This window comes from Heptranchias perlo, unplaced genomic scaffold (genome assembly GCF_035084215.1).
Source record: "Heptranchias perlo isolate sHepPer1 unplaced genomic scaffold, sHepPer1.hap1 HAP1_SCAFFOLD_182, whole genome shotgun sequence".
Lineage (NCBI taxonomy): Eukaryota > Metazoa > Chordata > Chondrichthyes > Hexanchiformes > Hexanchidae > Heptranchias > Heptranchias perlo.
In genome coordinates, this window is record NW_027139099.1 from 35,453 (window position 1) to 57,578 (window position 22,126).

Consider the following 22,126-nt stretch of genomic DNA (forward strand, 5'->3'; position numbering starts at 1 on the left):
ACACTCGCTCTCTCTCTCTCCCCCCTCACGACTCTCTCTCCCCCTCACACTCGCTCTCTCTCCCCTTCACACTCTCTCTCTCACCCTCACACTCTCTCTCTCCCCCTCACACTCTCTCTCTGCCTCCCCCTCACACTCTGTCTCTCTTTCCCTCATACACTCTCTCTCTCTCTCCCCCTCACACTCTCTCTCTCCCCCTCACACTCACTCGCTCTCTCTCCCTCACGACTCGCTCTCATCTCCCCCTCACACTCTCTCCCCCTCACACTCTCTCTCTCTCCCCCTCACACACTCTCCCCCCTCACACTCTCTCTCCCCTCACACTCTCTCTCCCCTCCCCCTCACACTCTCTCTCTCCTCCCCCCCTCACACTCCTTCTCCCCTCCCCCCTCACACTCTCTCTCCCCTCCCCCTCACACTCACACTCTCTCTCCCCTCCCCTCACACTCTCTCTCCCTCCCCCTCACACTCTCTCTCCCCTCCCCCTCACACTCTCTCTCCCCATCTCCCCCTCACACTCTCTCCCTCCTCCCCTCACACTCTCTCCCTCCTCCCCCTCACACTCTCTCCCTCCTCCCCCCACACTCTGTCTCCCCTCCCCCCCTCACTCCCTCTCCCCCTCCCCTCACACTCTCTCCCTCCTCCCCCTCACACTCTCTCCCTCCTCCCCTCCCCCTCACACTCCCTCCCTCACTCCCATCTCTCTCCCTCCCTCTCATCTCTCTCCCTCCCTCTCATCCCTCACTCACTCCCCCTCCTCCCTCGCTCTCCTCCCTCACTCACTCTCTCCCCCTCCTCCCTCACTCACTCTCTCCCCTCCTCCCTCACTCACTCTCTCCCCCTCCTCCCTCACTCACTCTCTCCCCCTCCTCCCTCACTCTCTCCCCCTTCTCCCTCACTCACTCTCTCCCCCTTCTCCCTCACTCTCTCCCCTCCTCCCTCAATCTCTCCCTTCCTCCTTCACTCACTCTCTCCCCCTCCTCCCTCACTCCCCCTCCTCCCTCACTCACTCTCTCCCCCTCCTCCCTCACTCACTCTCTCCCCCTCCTCACTCTCTCCCCCTCCTCCCTCCCTCACTCTCCCCCTCCTCCACTCCCTCCCTCACTCACTCCCCCTCCTCCCTCACTCACTCCCTCCCTCACTCTCTCCCTCCCTCCCCCTCCCTCTCTCCCTCCCTCACTCTCTCCCTCCCTCTCATCTCTTCCCTCCCTCTCATTCCTCACTCACTCCCCCTCCTCCCTCACTCACTCTCTCCCCCTTCTCCCTCTCTCTCCCCACCTCCCTCACTCTCTCCCTTCCTCCTTCACTCACTCTCTCCCCCTCCTCCCTCACTCCCCCTCCTCCCTCACTCACTCTCACCCCCTCCTCCCTCACTCACTCTCTCCCTCTCCTTACTCTCTCCCCCTCCTCCCTCACTCACTCTCTCCCCCTTCTCCCTCACTCTCTCCCCCTCCTCCCTCAATCTCTCCCTTCCTCCTCACTCACTCACTCCCCCTCCTCCCTCACTCCCCCTCCTCCCTCACTCACTCTCTCCCCCTCCTCCCTCACTCACTCCCCCTCCACCCTCACTCACTCTCCCCCTCCTCCCTCCCCACTCACTCCCCCTCCTCCCTCACTCTCCCCCTCCTCCACTCCCTCCCTCACTCACTCTCTCCCTCTCCTCCTCACTCTCTCCCTCCCTCACTCTCATCTCTCTCCTCTTCCCTCCCTCTCATTCCTCACTCACTCCCCCTCCTCCCTCACTCACTCTCTCCCCCTCCTCCTCACTCACTCTCTCCCCCTTCTCCTCACTCTCTCCCTTCCTCCTTCACTCACTCTCTCCCCCTCCTCCCTCACTCCCCCTCCTCCCTCACTCACTCTCCCTCCTCCCTCACTCACTCTCCCCCCTCCTCCCTCACTCTCTCCCCCTCCTCCCTTACTCTCCCCCCTCCACCACTCCTCCCTCACTCTCTCCCTCCCTCCCTCTCTCCCCCTCCTCCCTCCCTCTCTCCTCCCCCACTCCCTCCCTCACTCTCTCCCTCCTCCCCCTCCTCTCTCCCTCCCCCTCCCTCTCTCCCTCCCCCTCCCTCACTCTCATCTCTCTCCCTCCCTCTCATCTCTTCCCTCCCTCTCATTCCTCACTCACTCCCCCTCCTCCCTCGCTCTCCTCCCTCACTCACTCTCTCCCCCTCCTCCCTCACTCACTCTCTCCCCCTTCTCCCTCACTCTCCTCCCCTCCTCCCTCACTCTCTCCCCTCCTCCCTCACTCCTCCCTTCCTCCTTCACTCACTCCCCCTCCTCCCTCACTCACTCTCTCCCCCTCTCCTCACTCTCTCCCCCTCCTCCCTCACTCTCCCCCTCCACCACTCCCTCCCTCCCTCACTCACTCCCTCCCTCACTCTCTCCCTCCCTCCCACTCTCCCTCCCTCCCACACTCTCTCCCCTCCTCCCTCTCTCCCCCTCCTCCCTCCCATCCTCTCATCTCTCTCCCTCCCTCTCATCTCTTTCCCTCCCTCTCATTCCTCACTCACTCCCCCTCCTCCCTCACTCACTCTCTCCCCCTCCTCCCTCACTCACTCTCTCCCCCTTCTCCCTCACTCTCTCCCCTCCTCCCTCAATCTCTCCCTTCCTCCTTCACTCACTCCCCCTCCTCCCTCACTCCCCCTCCTCCCTCACTCCCCCTCCTCCCTCACTCCCCCTCCTCCCTCACTCACCCTCCTCCCTCACTCACTCTCCCCCTCCTCACTCTCCCCCCCTCCTCCCTCACTCTCTCCCCCACTCACTCACTCTCTCTCTCCCCCACTCACTCACTCTCTCTCTCCCCCACTCACTCACTCTCTCCCCCACTCACTCACTCCCCCCCTCACTCACTCCCCCCTCACTCACTCCCCCCTCACTCACTCACTCTCTCCCTCCCCCCTCACTCACTCCCTCCCCCCTCACTCACTCTCTCCCTCCCCCCCTCACTCACTCTCTCCCCCTCCCCCTCACTCACTCTCTCCCCCTCACTCACTCTCTCCCCCTCACTCACTCACTCACTCCCCCTCCTCACTCTCTTCCCCTCACTCTCTCCCACCCCCCCTCACTCACTCACTCCCTCCCCCCTCACTCACTCTCTCCCTCCCCCCTCACTCACTCTCTCCCTCCCCCCTCACTCACTCTCTCCCCCTCCCCCCCTCACTCACTCTCTCCCCCTCCCCCCCTCACTCACTCTCTCCCTCCCCCTCACTCACTCTCTCCCTCCCCCCTCACTCACTCTCTCCCTCCCCCCTCACTGACTCACTCTCTCCCCCTCACTGACTCACTCTCTCCCCCTCACTCACTCACTCTCTCCCCCTCCTCCCTCACTCACTCTCTCCCCCTTCTCCCTCACTCTCTCCCCTCCTCCCTCACTCTCTCCCCTCCTCCCTCACTCTCTCCCTTCCTCCTTCACTCACTCCCCCTCCTCCCTCACTCACTCTCTCCCCCTCTCCTCACTCTCTCCCCCTCCTCCCTCACTCTCCCCCTCCACCACTCCCTCCCTCCCTCACTCACTCCCTCCCTCACTCTCTCCCTCCCTCCCACTCTCCCTCCCTCCCACACTCTCTCCCCTCCTCCCTCTCTCCCCCTCCTCCCTCCCATCCTCTCATCTCTCTCCCTCCCTCTCATCTCTTTCCCTCCCTCTCATTCCTCACTCACTCCCCCTCCTCCCTCACTCACTCTCTCCCCCTCCTCCCTCACTCACTCTCTCCCCCTTCTCCCTCACTCTCTCCCCTCCTCCCTCAATCTCTCCCTTCCTCCTTCACTCACTCCCCCTCCTCCCTCACTCCCCCTCCTCCCTCACTCACCCTCCTCCCTCACTCACCCTCCTCCCTCACTCACTCTCCCCCTCCTCACTCTCTCCCCCTCCTCCCTCACTCTCTCCCCCACTCACTCACTCTCTCTCTCCCCCACTCACTCACTCTCTCCCCCACTCACTCACTCCCCCCCTCACTCACTCCCCCCTCACTCACTCCCCCCTCACTCACTCACTCTCTCCTCCCCCCTCACTCACTCCCTCCCCCCTCACTCACTCTCTCCCTCCCCCCCTCACTCACTCTCTCCCCCTCCCCCTCACTCACTCCCCCTCACTCACTCACTCACTCCCCCTCCTCACTCTCTTCCCCTCACTCTCTCCCACCCCCCCTCACTCACTCTCTCCCTCCCCCCTCACTCACTCTCTCCCTCCCCCCTCACTCACTCTCTCCCCCTCCCCCCCTCACTCACTCCCCTCCCCCTCCCCCCTCACTCACTCTCTCCCTCTCACTGACTCACTCTCTCCCCCTCACTGACTCACTCTCTCCCCCTCACTGACTCACTCTCTCCCCCTCACTGACTCACTCTCTCCCCCCTCCCTCACTCCCCCCTCCCCCCCCCCTCCCCCCCCCTCCCCCCCTCCCTCCCCCCCTCCCTCACTCCCCCCTCCCCCTCCCTCCCCTCCCTCCCCCCTCCCCCTCCCTCCCCTCCCTCCCCCCTCCCCCTCCCTCCCCCTCCCTCCCCTCCCTCACTCTCTCCCTCACTCACTCTCTCCCTCCCTCCCCTCCCCCCGGTTAGAAAGCGCGCGAAAGCAGGTGCGAAGTGTGTCCCCTTCCCGTTGAGCAGGTGCGCAGGCGCGGGCGGGAGCGGGCGCGCGGCGCGGCGCGGCGGTTGGACGGAGCAGCGGGCTCGAGCCGCGGAGCGTGCGCGTGCTGGCAGCCGGAAGTGATCGCGTTTGGCGCCTTCTTCCTCCCCCCCGGCTCGCGCTGCTCTTGTTCACTTCCGGTCGGCATTTTGTGTGCGGGAGAGAGCGAGCGAGCGCCAGCCGTCGCTGTGGGAGATTCCGCCGCCAGGGAGGCTGAGAGAGAGGGAGGGAGGGAGGGCAAAGCACTAAACTCCAGGCCGCCAACACCGAGAGCAGGGCCCGGTCGGCGGGTCGGGGCGGGCCGGCGGGCGGGAGGGGGGAGAGCGCGCGCTCGCGGCGGGTTCACGGCCCTCCATGTCCGCTGTGTGTTGTTGTTCTGCCCGCCGCCCCTGTTTATTTCCTCGGATTCCGGGACTCGGCGACTCGCATCGGCTGCGGCAGCGGCTTCTTCCCTGAGGTAAAATCGCAAGGGGGGCGGGGGGGGGGGAATATCAGAATCCGTGTTGTGGGGAGCGGGGAGGGTGAGCGGGCGAGGCCGCGGATTCGGGCCTGCTCGGTCATTTTGGCCGCTCTCGGGGCTTTTGGCGGTGACGGGCCCGGGTGATGGTGGCGGTCGGATGATGATGGCGGCCGTGTCCCAAGGCCGAGGCCCCAGGGGGGAGTAGAAAAGAGCGGGCGGGGGAGGGGGGTCGGGCCCAGGCCTTGGGCCGAGAGAGGAAGTCCGACCCTGCCTGGATTTTGAGAGCGATTGGGGCCGGTGCGGGGAGGGGAGCGGGGCCTCCGATTAGAAACAGGCCGCGGAAAAAAAGTGAGCTCGAAAGGCCGCGGCCTAGCGATCAATACCGCCCCTCGCCCCGGAGTCGGCCCCCGGCTGATTCCAAAGGTTCTCTTCAGCCAACAAAGGGGGCCCGGGCGGAGCGGGCATTAACGAGAAGGTCGCGGCTGAGGCCTAGCGATCGGCGGTGCCACAGTTAAACTAGGCCGCTGGGGAGTGGGGGGAAAGTTCACTTGAGGCCGAAGGTGAGCGTGGACACCGGCTTATAGTAGAGTGGGGGACCGGGAGGGGCCGGCTTCCACCGGGAAGTTAGCAGGGAGTGAGAAACGGTACCGATGGGGCGCGGGCCCCCGGCCGCAGGAAGTTGGTGCGGTGGGCCGGGGCCTGGGGCTGGGGTAAGGCCCGCCCGGTGCGGGGAGAGGTGGAATGGGCGCTGTGACAGGCCCTGGGTAATAGGATGTGGATCCCGCTGAGACCGCGGCCTCTTCCTCCTTTGTGCTCTTTTCAAACACAGCGAGCGCCCGAGGCTTGGCCGGGCCGGGGGACAGGCTGCAAACTTGAGATGGTGGATCAGGCTGCGGGGAGAGGGGCCCGCGGTGGAGGCAGTGTGGGAACGGGTGGGTTTGTAGCTCGGAGTCTGCTCGATCCAGTGAGGCCTAGTTACCTTGTTGAGCCTGTCCGGGCACTGGTTGGATGCGGGAGTGCTGAGCTCAAGAGTTCATGTTCCACTTTGAAGTGTGATGTATTTTGTTACTTGAAAATTGATTTATCTGTTGTAAATGTGACAATAATAACCGATGTTTGTTTTGCTGATAGTCATTTGAGTGGCTTATAATCGATTGTCAACAAGAAGTATAAAATGGATATGTGTGTTAATCAGGGCGTGCAGGCTAACTATCTGGTGAAGACTGAATCTAGCACGTTGTGGAGCTTCACACACGGGTTGTTTCTACCAATCATGGGATTTGAATAAGTTTTGAATAGAAGGCTGTATTGTTTTCTAGATATTCATATATCGATTGGCCGATAAATGAATGTTGAACTATGATAAATGCTGTTTTCACCCTTGAAGCTGCTGTTGTGGTTAATTTTAAACAGGCAACTCGACTATTGAAGTGAAAGTAATGGAATTTTGGGTGAAATGTTAGCTATTGATATTGCTGCATTCTGTTAATTGTATTACTCGTCTGGGAAACGCGAAATCGTGCTTATTGAAAAGTGGTGATTGAAAATAACTTCACTAAATCATGTACAGTGGAAAAATGGAATATGCATCAGATAAATGTGCATTCTTGAAATTTTAGAGTGTAAGTATTCACATCTGTTGATGGGATGGGTGTGTAGCTAGTTCGTGTTCATCTCAATGGCCATGCTGTGGTGCGTCATTGCTTTACTTGTGTGGGCGAAACTATTGTATCAACATTTGACTGACAGTACGCTGCAGTGTAAACAGATGCTGAGCCTCTTTGTTTGCAAACACTGAAACTTTAACTTGCTATATTTTATCTATTCAGGATGGTGATTGCAGCTTCAAATGCTTAGGACAATTTATAAATTTTGGCAGAACCTTACAGGGTCCTGATGTATGTCACAATCTTGCTCTGAAATTGTTATGGCCCAAAAACTCTGAAAGAATGCATATCATGCTTGGAGTCACTGAAGGAATTGGATATGAAAAATGAACTGACCAGAATTAATATTTAATCTTTCTCATCCACTCCACTTGTGTGCTGTTTGCATATGTGTAAACATGTATTCAATGCCATATTTGCAGAAGTAGCAGATAGGGGCAAATCGTAAGGCTTGGTCTTGGGGAAGGCTGGCTGCCTCCACTTGTGTCCACTTCTGGGCACTGAACTACTTTGAACTATAGTAATGGTAGATGAATGTGCTCAATGTTTTAAGACTGAAAAAAGCCCACGTTTAAGGCCAAATGCTGATTTTTTTTTTTAAAAGCGCCTCGACATTTTTCAGATGGGAATGTCTGATGGTATTTCAGTCTCAGACATGAAGGCCTGTTCATAATCTGTAAATTTGGGCAGAACCTAACGGTGGTATTTCAGTCTCAAACAGAAATGCATGTGTTGGGCCTGATTTGTTTATGGAGTAGCCTAGTAGCCACTAGATTTTTCCAAGGACTTTTCTAATCTGCTTTACCAAGCACAAAACCAACTTGTTTGCCCTATTTAAAAAAAAATAGGATTCTAGAGGTGTCGAATCTCACTTCTGTTTCAAATTGCAGGAAAACAAGATCATAAGTTCCAGTTTGAAATTTCCAATCTATAGTTTTTTGTGTTTTTATTTCTGTAAAGTGATTTTTAAAACAAAACATTTTTTGAATGTGACAGTATTTTTTGTCCTGAGTACTGCTTAGAAAGAGTAGGAAGGTGTTGCTTTTCACACATTTTATCCAACCTATCAAACATTGCTGTTTCCAATTTCCATTGAAATGAAAGAGGGTAGGGCAATTTCCGAAGGACACGATGGTCTAAACTTTGAAATTACATCTGCATGTTTTATTATGATTGCATGTGTAAAGAAAAGATGTTCTAAACATTCAAAAAACTATGGACTGAAAGGCTTAAATTGGAACTTACGACATGATCTTGTTTGTGTTTTCCTGTAGTTTGATGAAGTGTAAGATTGCTCCATCTTGAGAATCCTATACATGCAGATTATAGAAAGTCAAAAATACTTGAAATGGAGGCAGTCATGGTGAATATATTTTTAATACTATTGTGTGTGGGAGAATAAACCGTGCAATAAACCGTGTGTGTTACAGGGCAGTAATTTAATTGAGTGATCCCAATGACATCAGAAATTGTGATGAAGATTGAATGATTATGAACGTCAGCAGAACGCAGGGATTGAATTGCTGCTTTAAACTGGCTGCCACCTATTTGTCAATTTATAGTAAATCATTTTAAAGTTTCCCATAGCTAATCAATGGATTGTGTAATGTAGATAGAAGGGCCAAATACAGTCATGTAGAACTTGAACGGGCCTGACATTACATTCTGCTACACTTTTTCCTTCTGGCAGTGGATTGCAAGGACCTGGTGTTTAACATATTAAAACTATTACCAGATTCTCGTGAAATAAGTTGTTACCTGATCTACTATAGTTTCATGTGCCAGTTCAGTCATGAAACAACACAAAGGTCTCTCCTGATGGTTCAGTGGTTAAGCACACTGCGCACTATAGTACTGATTAATCCAGTTGAGAAGATTCTTGGTGTCAACCGTGGCTCAGTTGGTTGTACTCTCATCTCTGTCATAAAGGTTGTGGGCTCAAGCCCCACTCCAGAGACTTGAACACCTAATCCAGGCTGACACTTGCAATGCAGTACTGAGGGAGTACTGCACTGTCCCAGGTGCTGTCTTTTGGATGAGATTTTATACTGGGCCCCGTCTGCACACTCATGTGGATATAAAAATCTCAGAGCACTTTATGAAGAGGAGCAGGGGAGTTCTCCTGGTGTCCTGGCCAATATTTATCCCTCAGCCAACATCACTAAAATAGGTTATCTGGTCATGTAACTTATTACTATTTGTGGGACGGTGCAGTGTGCAAATTGGCTTTAATATCCCTATAATGAGTGTTTAGAATTACATGCAGTACTCCAATTGTGGCCTAACCAATATATTGTGCAAACTGAGCACCACTTCCTTGCTTTTATATTCAGTGCCCTATGTTACAACATTTCAACAAGTACTAGATTGGTTGTAAAACGCTTTGGGATGTCCTGAACACATAATTCCAAGTTCCTTTCGATCCTTGGTTTCTGCTGAGTAAATTAATTTCAACCTGGGCAGGAAGGAGATGGCCTTAATGCCCACGGGCAGGGAGGGGAAATCAGTAGGGTATCTGTTTCTGATCATTGTCCATTCAATCTTGTAAGTGCATGTCATTGGATGAGGTCAGAATTGATGCCTGCAGGTCAAATAGCTTGCAATCTCTCTCCGCAATACCTTGAATGAGGTACCAGAGGTTGCCATGTGGCTTGGCTGGTTGCAGTGGCAATAGGAATCACAGAAATTTGAGAACAGGAGGCCATTTGTTGCATGTCTACTGAAGCAATCTGCCGTATTCACATCCATGTATCCTCTTATATTTTTCTTTTCAAATACTCATCCAATTCCCCTTTAAATGATATAGTTTTGCCACAATAGCTACTTGTAAAGCTGATTAATCGATGTTTGAAAACAATTCTTCGAGCTTTCCCCTTTGTTCCTCGGTCTTTGCCGCTTTGTTGATTCACCAACCAGCGAAAACAATTTTTCATTGTCGCTATCTCAACTTTTCATAGTTTTGAAAAGTTCTACTTGATCCTCATTTTATAAGGCCTTATTCATAATCATAGCCTCTTATTATTCTAGTGGATTTTTGATGTATCTTTCCATGGCTGTAATATCCCTATAATGAGTGTTTAGAATTACATGCAGTACTCCAATTGTGGCCTAACCAATATATTGTGCAAACTGAGCACCATTTCCTTGCTTTTATATTCAGTGCCCCATGTATAAAATCTAGAACCCCCTTTGCCTTTTTATGGCCTATTCTACTTGCACTCCAATCTTTTAACAATGTGTGCAGCTGCACCCCAGATCTGTCTGTTCCCCCAATCTAAGAATACTGCCATTTAAAGTATATTTCTTTTCAGTATTTTTGTCAGAATATACCATTCCACATTTCTCTGCACTGAGATGCATCTGCTACCTGTCTGTCCTGCTGCATTATTCCTTATAGTTTGTCATACTCCATAATTTGGTATCCTCCGCAAACTTTGATATTACGCCTGTGCTGATGTCAAAATCATATGCATAAATGGCAAATGAGAACTTTACTGTTTTAAAAATGTAAAGTTTTAAAAAACAAATTGTAAGCTATTTCTTTAACAGTTTCTTTAAAAATCTAATTTAGGAAACATTGAATTTAATGTGTCCTCCCCAATTTGAGTATCTAACTCAACTTTTGATAAATATGTTCTTTAAAAGGTTTCTTTCCATAAATGTGTGTATATTTAGTTCCATTTTGAGTTGTCATTTTTGTATTATAAGCATAAACTGTAATTTCACAGGAAGTCTGGGCTGAGGTGATTTTTGACTCATCAGGCTGGCTATTTTTTAAGCATTTACTTTTGTAGTTTATAGCATTGCAGTTCATAACTAAATCCGCATTTGCATAATCAGAATAACTAGTTTGTGGCAGGAGGAGGTGGTTCTGTACTCCAATTACTCACTGTGATCCTTGATCCTTGAAATTGAGGAAATGTTATTAACCAGGTATGAGCTGAACCATAAGACCCAGTGAGTGTTGAATTTGTTGAGCTGGACACTTGTTTCAATTGTAGTCCTTTTTTAAATTTATTTTTTTTAAATCAAGGTGAGGGTTGATGGTGCTGGGAAATGGAACATTTTCCATTTCAGGCACCTGGTGTCAGCATCAATTACTCACAAGATCAGGTACAGCACAGCTGGATGCAGAATAAAGCTCCCTTTACCCTGCCCTAGTCATTATCCTTGGGCCCAATGTCAGAAGAACACCTGACTGTACCAATGTGGCATTTTCCTCCCATTTTCCACACCAGCCATTATGTAGCTTACTGAGATTGGCAATTAATGCCAAATTAGGAAAACTTTGTGCTGTATGGCTCATGTCCACTAGGAACTAGCTTGAAGCTACCCACATTAAATTCAGATTGACCTATAGTCAACAGGAACTTTCATCCCATTAGTCTTGGTAAAGATGTCAGTCTTATGAAGCATACAATTTTGGTGAGTCACCACAACGGTGCATTGTTGCACACTGTGGATCTGATGTGTACCATTTCACCATCAAGCATAGGTCCAAATTTAAAAAGGAATGTCCTGGAGTGAATTGGAATAATTTCTGTTGTACTTTGAACAGACTGATTGGTGGGGTTCACATATGAGAGATTGGAACATTGTTAAGCAGTTACGGAAACGCTGCTTTGGAATTTTATGCATCATGGAGTTGTGGATGGCCGATATGGCCAAAACTAGGAGCTGATGTATGAGTTCCTTCCGGCTCCTTGCTCTGTGCATTATGTAACCATAGGTGAACAGTATTGAAGGGAAGTGAAAAACAAAATAAGAAATATAAAAAGTGCTGTCATATCACAATAAGGGCTGCAGGTCCTGGCATTGCCCACAGATATGGAACGTGAATTCCACTCCTCACCACAAAATGAGTATGCAGAAAGGGTGTTTGTGAAATAGTGCAGTTTCTTGTCATTGCTCCATGCAGTATCCTCCATTTCAAGTCACTGGCCGTTCTACGAAGAAGTGCTGAATATAAGATTTTGATTCTTGTCCTTATTAGGTGACAAAACCTCCTGCTATAATGCAGGGAATGCCGCTCTGCTATTATGTGCTATGGGGAAGGTATTTCCAAAGTGTCCTGTGTACTGACCACAAGGATCCTATGTATTTAAAAATTCATTTTCTGGGTGTGGGCATCGCTGCATTAATTGCCCATCCCTAGTTGCCCTTGAGAAGATGGTGGTTAGCCTTGTTTTTGAACCACTGCAATCCGAAAAGCCTGCTAGACCACTTCAGAGGGCAGTTAAGAGTCAACCACAATTCAATGTGAAATGAATTTCACAGTCTCAATCCAGCTGCTAGTGAGTCTTGGCCCAGAACACACAAGTGTCCGAATTTAGTACGGATTGGCAATTTCATGAAGAGGCCATAGGGATGGCTGGTGCACCTGAACGCACTAGTACAAAAGGGCTGCTCTTCTGGTTTGAGGATAAGGCACATTGCTGTGGCAGTGTAAAGGTAGCTTTGCTTCACACTACTCCTAACATAGAGTGGTTGACATTGACTAACACTGGGCGAAAACATTCCACTAATGAACAATGACATCCTTCACCTTGATGAGTACAAAATTGATTTAAAAAAAAACGCAAATTATATGGCTTGCAACCAGTCAGGGTGAATGATATGGTCAGCACAGACTTGAGGCAATTGAACACTTTATCTGTTTACGTGCTCTAAAAAGGGAGGGCTAGCTCAAATTCCACACATTTTCTTTGGAGAGCAAGATCATATGACTGACATCCATTCAGAAGAAAGAAATCTTCTGGATGGACATCAGTCTGTTTGCAAGAAATCTGGTTTCAAGTGTTTCCTCCAGAAGCTTGTGATGTCTAAGAACACTGTATAAAATTTGACGATCAGTCTGTCATGTATTTTCATTCTAAAGTTTCCTCCTGCTCTCTGAAGCATGGTCAGGCCTTCCAGGGAAGAAATATTTATATTTGTGAAGGTCAGAAATCAGCTTGTGAAAAGCTGCCAAGAGAGGTGCATGGATGACTTATCTGGCATGCTGCTGTTGAATATATGGGAATCGTTTTGCTAAATCCAACGTTCAAAAGCTCAGTACTGACTGGAATTTCTCTCGCATTGTATAGCTTGTAGGCACAGGTGTGATAGTTTTTCATTGCTTGTGTTATACCTTTTGAGCTCCTGTTATAGAAATTAAAATGGTACACATTGATACTTGCCAAATATGTTTGTAGATGATTTCATTGGATTTAAAACCGTTAACCATGACCTCAGTAACCCATCAAGCGCATCAGTTTATGGACTGTTATCTTTCAAATTGTTTTTATTTGTAGTTCATTAAATTGTTGGGTAAAGCTACACTTTGCAGTTGTTGTATAATATTTAATTGCCTCCCACCTGCATTTGTGATCTGTCTGTAATTGCTGCTTCCATTACTTGAGCTTTCATCTAATTTGTTGATTTCTCTGACTTTTTTTTAAAAAAGAAATGTACATAATCTTGGCTTTCTTTTTCCAGAAGACAAGATTTTTAAACTCAAAAAAGGAAACTATGCAAGTTCAATGCTGCATGTTTCTCCATTTGGTTTTTGCTTGCTCCTGGTTCACTTCGGAAAAAGTTTCTGAATCTGTAAAGTGGATGCATCATTGATGCTTGTACCTGGTGTTGCATTTTATTTATGTACAGATTCTGAACTAAAAATTAATGGCGCTGTAACATTGCAGCTAAACAGTTTGACGACACATAGAGTGCCGTGAACCACGGTGACGTTATTCTGCAGGCTTGACTTTGCTCTCAAGTCAAGGGAAAGCACAAGGTTCCATGTACATAAAAGTATGTTCAACGTTCTGCTAACCTGTGTCCAATTGCTAGTGAAATTTTGATGGTAGTATAGAGCTGACTCTTAGTCTGTAGGTGGCAAACACCACCTGGGAACTTTTTAAACTGTAATTTCACAGTTTAAAACGTTCCGTTTGCACCTGTCACTACTGTTAAGCTGAAGCAGTGTGAGACCATCTCTTGGTAGTGTCTCATGTGGTGCCCAAACCTGAACTGAAGCCGTTTTGGCTTTAAATTTGTCGCTTTATAACCAAACCAGTTCTGAGGTGATGCAAAATGTGCACTATAACTGACTTGAGTGTGTTAATATGATTTTAGTGATGGTGTATGTGAGTTGACAGGTGCACTCAACATTTCAGTTGGCATTAGAGATTTTACCTTTTCAAACTTGAGTTTGAAGAGAGAATTTCAAGCTGTTTATCACCAGGATGAGGTACTATTTACAAATGTTACTGTAGGTAGGTGGTAGTAAGTGGGATCAGTTTGAGGTGATGAATTAACAGTATTGCATACAAACATTGGTTTAAATGTTTTGCTATAGTTTATTGGAAATATGGTGTACAAGTCTAGTAACCTCACTGAAGAGAATCTGGGCCCTGAGCCTCAGATTAGGAAAATTTGGGACAGGATGATTGAACTTGATTTAGTGAAATGACAAAGTGATTTGTCGCTATCAAAATAGGTAACAAAATAGCTAGCTAAGTTTCTGGGTGAGGTCACAACATGTCCAGACAAGTACAAGTTTATTTGTCCCTGGAATAGGTATTATGTATTGGATAAGCTTGTTTGGAACAAAGAACATGTACAAGTTATTGTACAGTAGTTGAGATCAAATGCTGAAAATTGACTCATCGAAGATAACATTCTCAGGGGTAACGTATTCCTTTCCTCAAGAAATTTCTTTGCATATGGAGCATTATGAACGCATTATGCCTAAAAAGTGTGTTTCTACAAGAAAATTACATGATGTGTATCTGTGCTGCTATCAGTAATTTGAGTTGATTGTGAAAAGCTGGATGTTCAAATTATAAGGGAGGTATGGATTTATGTCTTGATGTTTAAAAATTCTGAACACTGAGTGTTTCCTAGATATTGTACTGCAGTGATGTATTCTGGAAGAGTGGAAATTGTTAAAAGTTGACCATTTACCTCAAACTCTCCACACATGCACACACACACTTTGAGAGTGAAATTTGGGCTTTACTTGGTTTTGATATACAGTAAAATTTAGTTTTAACTGGTTTGAGTGTTGTGTGTACAGAGTTGTAGTGATCCAGTTTAAAAAAAGACTAGTAGTGACGCTCTAACAAATACCAATGTTACAGTAATAAAACTACTCTGATGTCAGGCTTCACTTTATTACTGATAAAACTTCAAAACTAACATTTTTGTTCCTTCCTCAAAGTTTGTAATTTTTTTTTCCATGTGTGCCTCAGTCGGGGATATTGGTGCTTTTAATTTTCTGTCAGCAATGAGGACTTCCAGTTCAGGTATAAAGTTCTTTAAAGCAACATTAATTTGCCTTAACAATATGCTTAAACCCATGCTTCAGAAGAGCACCCTCTACTGCATCCAAATGACATTTTTCCATTTCTCTTACGAGCCGCCTTGTAGTCTTTGAGTGAGATTGCTAATTAAAGTACTGAGTTAATGACAATTTTGTACTGTGGATCTATGCCACACTACAAATTGGGATGAGGCTGCCCAAGTTCGTTTTATGTAGGATTTCTCGCAGCCATCAGGAAGAACAGTGTTTCATTCCATCAGAGTAGGTTAGATTTGAGCCAGTGTTAGTCATTTTGTTCTAATATTGATAAATTAAACCCTTTTCCCAACCTCCTAGGTTTTACTGTCCATCTACTAAAAATATTGCCCTGTGGCTCCAAAGGCTAGATTTTCAGCCAGTCAGGGCCTAAAAGCCAACTTTTGACGTGTCTATAAACATTGCACCAGGAAATGATACTGCTACAATTCCCTTTTGGGCAGCCTCACTTCTTTCCCAATGGGACAACTTATTGGTCTTCTGAGGGTTTGGGAAAACAAAAATAGAACCTAATATAACAGTCAGACTAAGACTGAGCAAAAGTAATTTTTAAAATATACAGTAATGACATCTCAGTGCTATTGCTGTAATATGATAGATATCTAGGCTGAATTTTTGAAAGAAAGTTCCAGGCTAGGAAACAGAAAATTCCTTGTAGGAACTGTCATTGTAAAGGATTAAGTATTCTAATGAGTATTTGCTGCCTGCACAAATTTCTAATGGGAAGGAGAATAAACATTGGAACTATAAACTAAATGTTGGCAGTCTACAGATTATAACACATGAAAAGGCTTTGGCAATATTGGTGGACATGTCGTTAAAACTGTATAGTGTGGCAGTGATAAAGCAAATTTGATCTTTAATTGTATTGTGTATGGAATAGAACACAAATCACAGGATGTGCTACTGACCCTATTGCAGGCCACTGGTTCTTTCCTACCTGGAGTAATGTGTGTAGTTCTGGTCACAAGAAGGATATCATGGCACTGAAAGGTGTAGCCATGGGGTACAGTTAGATACCTGGTATCTGACAACCTAAACTAAATCGAGGACGACAGAAGTGGAGTTTGTATACAGCTGACCATCTAACTCCCCTTTCTGGCTACCAGGCTAGATAACATTGTAAATAGTTCCCTCTCCTCAGGTACTTTTAAAAAATTCGTTCATGGGATGTGGGCGTCGCTGGCGAGGCTGGCATTTATTGCCCATCCCTAATTGCCCTTGAGAAGGTGGTGGTGAACCGCTGCAGTCTGTGTGGTGACGGTGCTCCCACACTGCTGTTAGGAAGGGAGTTCCAGGATTTTGACCCAGCGACGATGAAGGAACGGCGAGATATTTCCAAGTCGGGATGGTGCGTGACTTGGAGGGGAACGTGCAGGTGGTGTTGTTCCCATGTGTCTGCTGCTCTTGTCCTTCTAGGTGGTAGAGGTCATGGGTTTGGGAGGTGCTGTCGAAGAAGCCTTGGCGAGTTGCTGCAGTGCATCCTGTGGATGGTACACACTGCAGCCACAGTGCGCTGGTGGTGAAGGGAGTGAATGTTTAGGATGGTGGATGGGGTGCCAATCAAGTGGGCTGTTTTGTCCTGCATGGTTTCGAGCTTCTTGAGTGTTGTTGGAGCTGTACTCATCCAAGCAAGTGGAGAGTATTCCATCACACTCCTGACTTGTGCCTTGTCGATGGTGGAAAGGCTTTGAGGAGTCAGGAGGTGAGTCACTCGCCACAGAATACCCCACCTCTGACCTGCTCTTGTAGCCACAGTATTTATATGGCTGGTCCAGTTAAGTTTCTGGTCAATGGTGACCCCCGGGATGTTGATAGTGGGGGATTTGGCGATGGTAATGCCATTGAATGTCAAGGGGAGGTGGTTAGACTCTCTCTTGTTGGAGATGGTCATTGCCTGGCACTTATCTGGCGCGAATGTTACTTGCCAATTATCAGCCCAATCCTGGATGTTGTCCAGGTCTTGCTGCATGCGGGCTTGTACTGCTTCATTATTTGAGGGGTTGTGAATGGAACTGAACACTGTGCAATCATCAGCGAACATCCCCATTTCTGACCGAATGATGGAGGGAAGGTCATTGATGAAGCAGCTGAAGATGGTTGGGCCTTGGACACTGCCCTGAGGAACTCCTGCAGCAATGTTCTGGGGCTGAGATGACTGGCCTCCAACAACCACTATAATCTTCCTTTTATGCTAGGTATGACTCCAGCCACTGGAGAGTTTTCCCCCTGATTCCCATTGACTTCAATTTTACTGGGGCTGCTTGGTGCCACACTTGTTCAAATGCTGCCTTGATGTCAAGGGCAGTCACTCTCACCTCACCTCTGGAATTCAGCTCTTTTGTCCATGTTTGGACCAAGGCTGTAATGAGGTCTGGAACAGAGTGGTCCTGGCGGAACCCAAACTGAGCATCGGTGAGCAGATTCTTGGTGGGTAAGTATCGCTTGATAGCACTATCAACGACACCTTCCATCACTTTGCTGATGATTGAGAGTAGACTGATGGGGCGGTAATTGGATTTGTCCTGCTTTTTGTGAACAGGACATACCTGGGCAATTTTCCACATTGTCGGGTAGATGCCAGTGTTGTAGCTGTACTGGAACAGTTTGGCTAGAGGCGCAGCTAGTTCTGGAGCACAAGTGTTCAGCACTACAGCCGGGATGTTGTCGGGGCCCATAGCCTTTGCTGTATCCAGTGCACTCCAGCCGTTTCTTGATATCACGTGGAGTGAATCGAATTGGCTGAAGACTGGCTTCTGTGATGGTGGGGATATCGAGAGGAGGCCGAGATGGATCATCTCCTCGGCACTTCTGGCTGAAGATGGTCGCAAACGCTTCAGCCTTATCTTTTGCACTCGTGCTGGATTCCACCATCATTGAGGATGGGGATGTTTGCAGAGCCTCCTCCTTCCGTTAGTTGTTTAATTGTCCACCATCATTCAGGACTGCAGAGCTTTGATCTGATCCGTTGGTTGTGGAATCGCCTAGCTCTGTCCATAGCATATTGCTTCTGCTGTTTAGCATGCATGTAGTCCTGAGTTGTAGCTTCACCAGGTTGGCACCTCATTTTTAGGTACGCCTGGTGCTGCTCCTGGCATGCTCTTCTACACTCCTCATTGAACCAGGGTCGATCCCCTGGCTTGTTGGTAATGGTTGAGTGAGGAATATGCCAGGCCATGAGGTTACAGATTGTGCTGGAATACAATTCTGCTGCTGATGGCCCACAGTGCCTCGTGGATGCCCAGTTTTGAGCTGCTAGATCTGTTCTGAATCTATCCCATTTAGCACGGTGATAGTGCCACACAACACGTTGGATGGTGTCCTCAGTGCGAAGACGGGACTTCATCTCCACGAGGACTGTGTGATGGTCACTCCTACCAATACTGTCATGGACAGATGCATTTGCGACAGGTAGATTGGTGAGGATGAGGTCAAGTAAGTTTTTCCCTTGTGTTGGTTCGCTCACCACCTGCTGCAGGCCCAGTCTGGCAGCTATGTCCTTCAGGACTCGGTCAGTCGTGGTGCTACCGAGCCACTCTTGGTGATGGACATTGAAGTCCCGCACCCAGAGTACATTTTGTGCCCTTGCTACCCTCAGTGCTTCCGCCAAGTGGTGCTCAACATGGAGGAGGACTGATTCATCAGCTGAGGGAGGACGGTAGGTGGTCGTGTCTCCTTCGTTTCAAAAGCACATTTGTCAACCCCCTCCTCAAAACATCCACCCTCAATCCTTGTTGTGGGAATGATTGGCACAGATTTGGGAGGTGGCAACACATTCAAGGACTTTGGAAAGGCAAGAGAGGATGGGGTGGTGGTTTGCAAAGCTACACCTATTTCAGTGCCATGGTGCCCTTCTTGTGATGGGGTCCTTGCAAACTAATACCCCATCCCCATCCTCTCCTTTCAAAAGTCCTTGACTGTTGTTACCTCCCAAATCTGTGCCAATCTTTCCCACAACTCCATGTTTGAACCCCTTCAGTCAGGTTTCCATCCCTGCCACAGCACTGAAATGGCCGTAATCAGTTTCACAAATGACATTTTCTGAGACTGGCCTTATTTGTCCTTTTTGACTTCACTGCAGCCTTTGACAGGTTGACCACACCATCTTCCTTGAACACCTCTCCTCTTGTCCAACTCAGTGGGACTGCCCTCTCTTGATTCCACTTCTTACGATCCAATCGTAGCCAGAGCAACTCCAGCAATGGCTTCTCTTTCTGCTCCCATACCATTACCCCTGCACTCGCCTAATCTATTTTTGGCCCCCTTTTCCACATCTACATGCTGCCCCTTGGCTACAACATCTGAAGACATGGGGTTAGCTTCCACTTTTACGCTGATAACCTTTACCACCTTTCCCGACCCCTACCACTGCTTCTGTGCTATCAGACTGCTTGTCTGACATCCAATCTTGGATGAGCCGCAAATTCCTCCAGTTAAATACTAAGACGACCAAAGCTGTCGTCTTTAGTGGCCTCCACAAACTCCATACCCTTGACACCGATTCCATTCCCCTCCCTGGCCACTGTCTCGGACTGTTCATAACTTCATGTCCTATACAACCTCAGGCTGAGCTTGTGATCCCATACCCTCTCCCATTACAAAGATCGCTTATTTCGACCTCCAACTTTGCCTGTCTTTACCACCTCTAACTTTGAACACCAGTGATCTCTTGCCCAGCCTCCGATCCTCCACCCTCCATAAACTTTAGCTCATCCAAATCTCTGCTGACCCGTATCTATCTCTCCAAGTCCTGCTCTTACATCATCCCTGTGATTGGTCACCTACCATAACTCTTGGTCCCTCAGTTCCTCCAATTTAAAACTTTCATCCTTGTGTTCAAATCCCTTCGTGGCCTCATGCCTCATCTCTCATCCTTCCCTATTCTGTAACTTTCTCCAGTCGCACAGTCCTCCATGAACTTTGTGTTCCTCCACCTGCGGCCTCTTGTAATCAATCATGTTATTGGTGGCCGTCTAGGCCATTTGCTCTGCAATTCCCTCCCTAAACCTCTGCCTCGCTACCTTTTAAGAACCTCGTTAAATCCCACCTCTTTGACCAAGCTTTTAGCCACCTCACTTCATATCTCCTTGTTAGGCTCGGCATTGAATTTTGTCTGATTACGCCTCTATGCAGCATCTTTGGACGTTTTTCTGCACTAAAGGTGCTATATAAATGCAAGAGGCAGTTGAGAGTCTTGTGGCAAGAAAATCTACTGAGGGAAATAGGTAGTGAACTGTTTGTTCTATTTTAAACTCTGGGGCTTGCCAGATGGACTGAAATGGTCTTTTTCCATCTGTACATCTTTATGATGCTAATGCTTCCATTACTGCCAACTACTGGCTTCTGGAAATAACCACAACAGTTGGAATCCTGGAAACAAATTTTAGCTTTTAAGACCTGATTTTCCAAGTACAAAACTTAAGCATTTTGTCCCATTGTCATTTTTCAATCAGCATTTAGATAAGAGTTAGCAACTTCCTTTTTAAAAAGGACAGAAAATGCTAGAAACACTCAGCAGATCAGGCAGCAACTGTGGAGAGAGGAAGGTAGGGTTATTGTTTCAGGTCTACCACCCTTTCCATAGATGCTGCCTGACCTGAGTGTTTCCATATTTTCTGTTTTTGATTCAGGTTTCCAGCATCTGCAGTATTTTGCTTCTTAGCAATTTCCTGATCTTGTGTACTTGAATAATTGGGTCCCCTGTAAAGTGTTAATATTTTAATTCTCTATAAAAACTGTGAACCTGGTGTCTTTTATATCAGAGCTGTTTGACAAGTTCTTAACTGGAAATAGTTCTGTTCAATGGAAGTGAATGGTATGGAAGGTAAACCTCATTTATTGTACAGATGATTTGTTCTTGCAGGAAGATAGCTGTACAAATGGAGAATGCTGTTAACCAATGTCTGGTAATGATCCTGCTAAAGAAAGGAGGGCACCAAAAACTTAGGAACATAGCAAATCCCTTTCAGATAAATGGATCCCGCGTGCATGCAATAAAATACTGTAATCCACAGTTTAACATAAAGCATGGAACAAAGGTGGCCATTTTGGCCCACTTAATTCATTTCTTTTCACAGCTTATATAGAATCATAGAAAGTTACGGCACAGAAGGAGGCACTTGTGCTGGCCGAAAAAGCTATCCAGCTTAATCCCACTTTCCAGGAATGAGGGACTTCTGTTACATGCTAGACTAGAGAAGCTGGGGTGGTTCTCCTTCGAGCACGGAAGGTTGAGAGTAGATTTGATAGAGAGATTCAAAATCATGAAGGGTCTGGACAGAGAAATTGTTCCCATTGGTGGACGGGTCAAGAACCAGAGGACATAGATTTAAGGTGATTGGCAAAAGAACCAAAGGTGACATGAGCAAAAGCTTTTTTATGCAGCAAGTGGTCATGATGTGGAATGCACTGCCTGAAGGGGTGGTGGAGGCAGATTCATTTGTGGCTTTCATAAGGCAATTGGATAAGTATTTGAAGGGAAAAAATTTGCAAGGCTATGGGGATAGGATGGGGAAGTGGGACAAGCTGGATTGCTCTTGCAGAAAGCTGGCACGGACTCGACCGGCTGAATGACTTAGTTCTGTGCTGTAACTATTCTATGATCACCAAGACCGCCTACTTCCACCTTCATAACATCACCCGTCTCCGTACCTGCCTCAGCTCATCTGCTCAAACTCTTATTCATGCCTTTGTTACCTCTAGACTCGACTATTCCAACATTCTCTTGGCCGGCCGCCCACCTGGCACCCTCCATAAAGTTTGCTGCCCGTATCCTAACTCGAACCAAATCCTGTTCACCCATCACCCCTGTGCTTGCTGACCTACATTGGCTCCTGGTCCAGCAACGTCTCTGTTAAAGTTTTCATCCTTGTTTTCAAATCCCTCCCTATCTCTAACCATCTCCAGCTCTACAACCCTCCGCGATCTCTGTGCTCCTCCAATTCTGGCATCTTGCGCATCCCTAATTTTCATTGCTCCACCATTGGCAGCTGTGCCTTAACTGCCTAGGCCCTAAGCTCTGGGATTCCTTCCCTAGACCT

General features: G+C 48.1%; 1 protein-coding gene across 1 annotated transcript in view; it reads left to right on the forward strand.

Annotated features, from left to right (window-relative positions):
• Nucleotides 1–4,936: 4,936 nt before the first annotated feature.
• The window catches only part of nipblb (NIPBL cohesin loading factor b), a 690,432-nt gene continuing 673,242 nt past the window's right edge, over nucleotides 4,937–22,126 (forward strand). The window contains exon 1 of the mRNA XM_067977852.1: nucleotides 4,937–5,075. The gene's annotated coding sequence lies outside the window, so the exon portion shown is untranslated. The remainder of the gene's footprint in view (nucleotides 5,076–22,126) is intronic.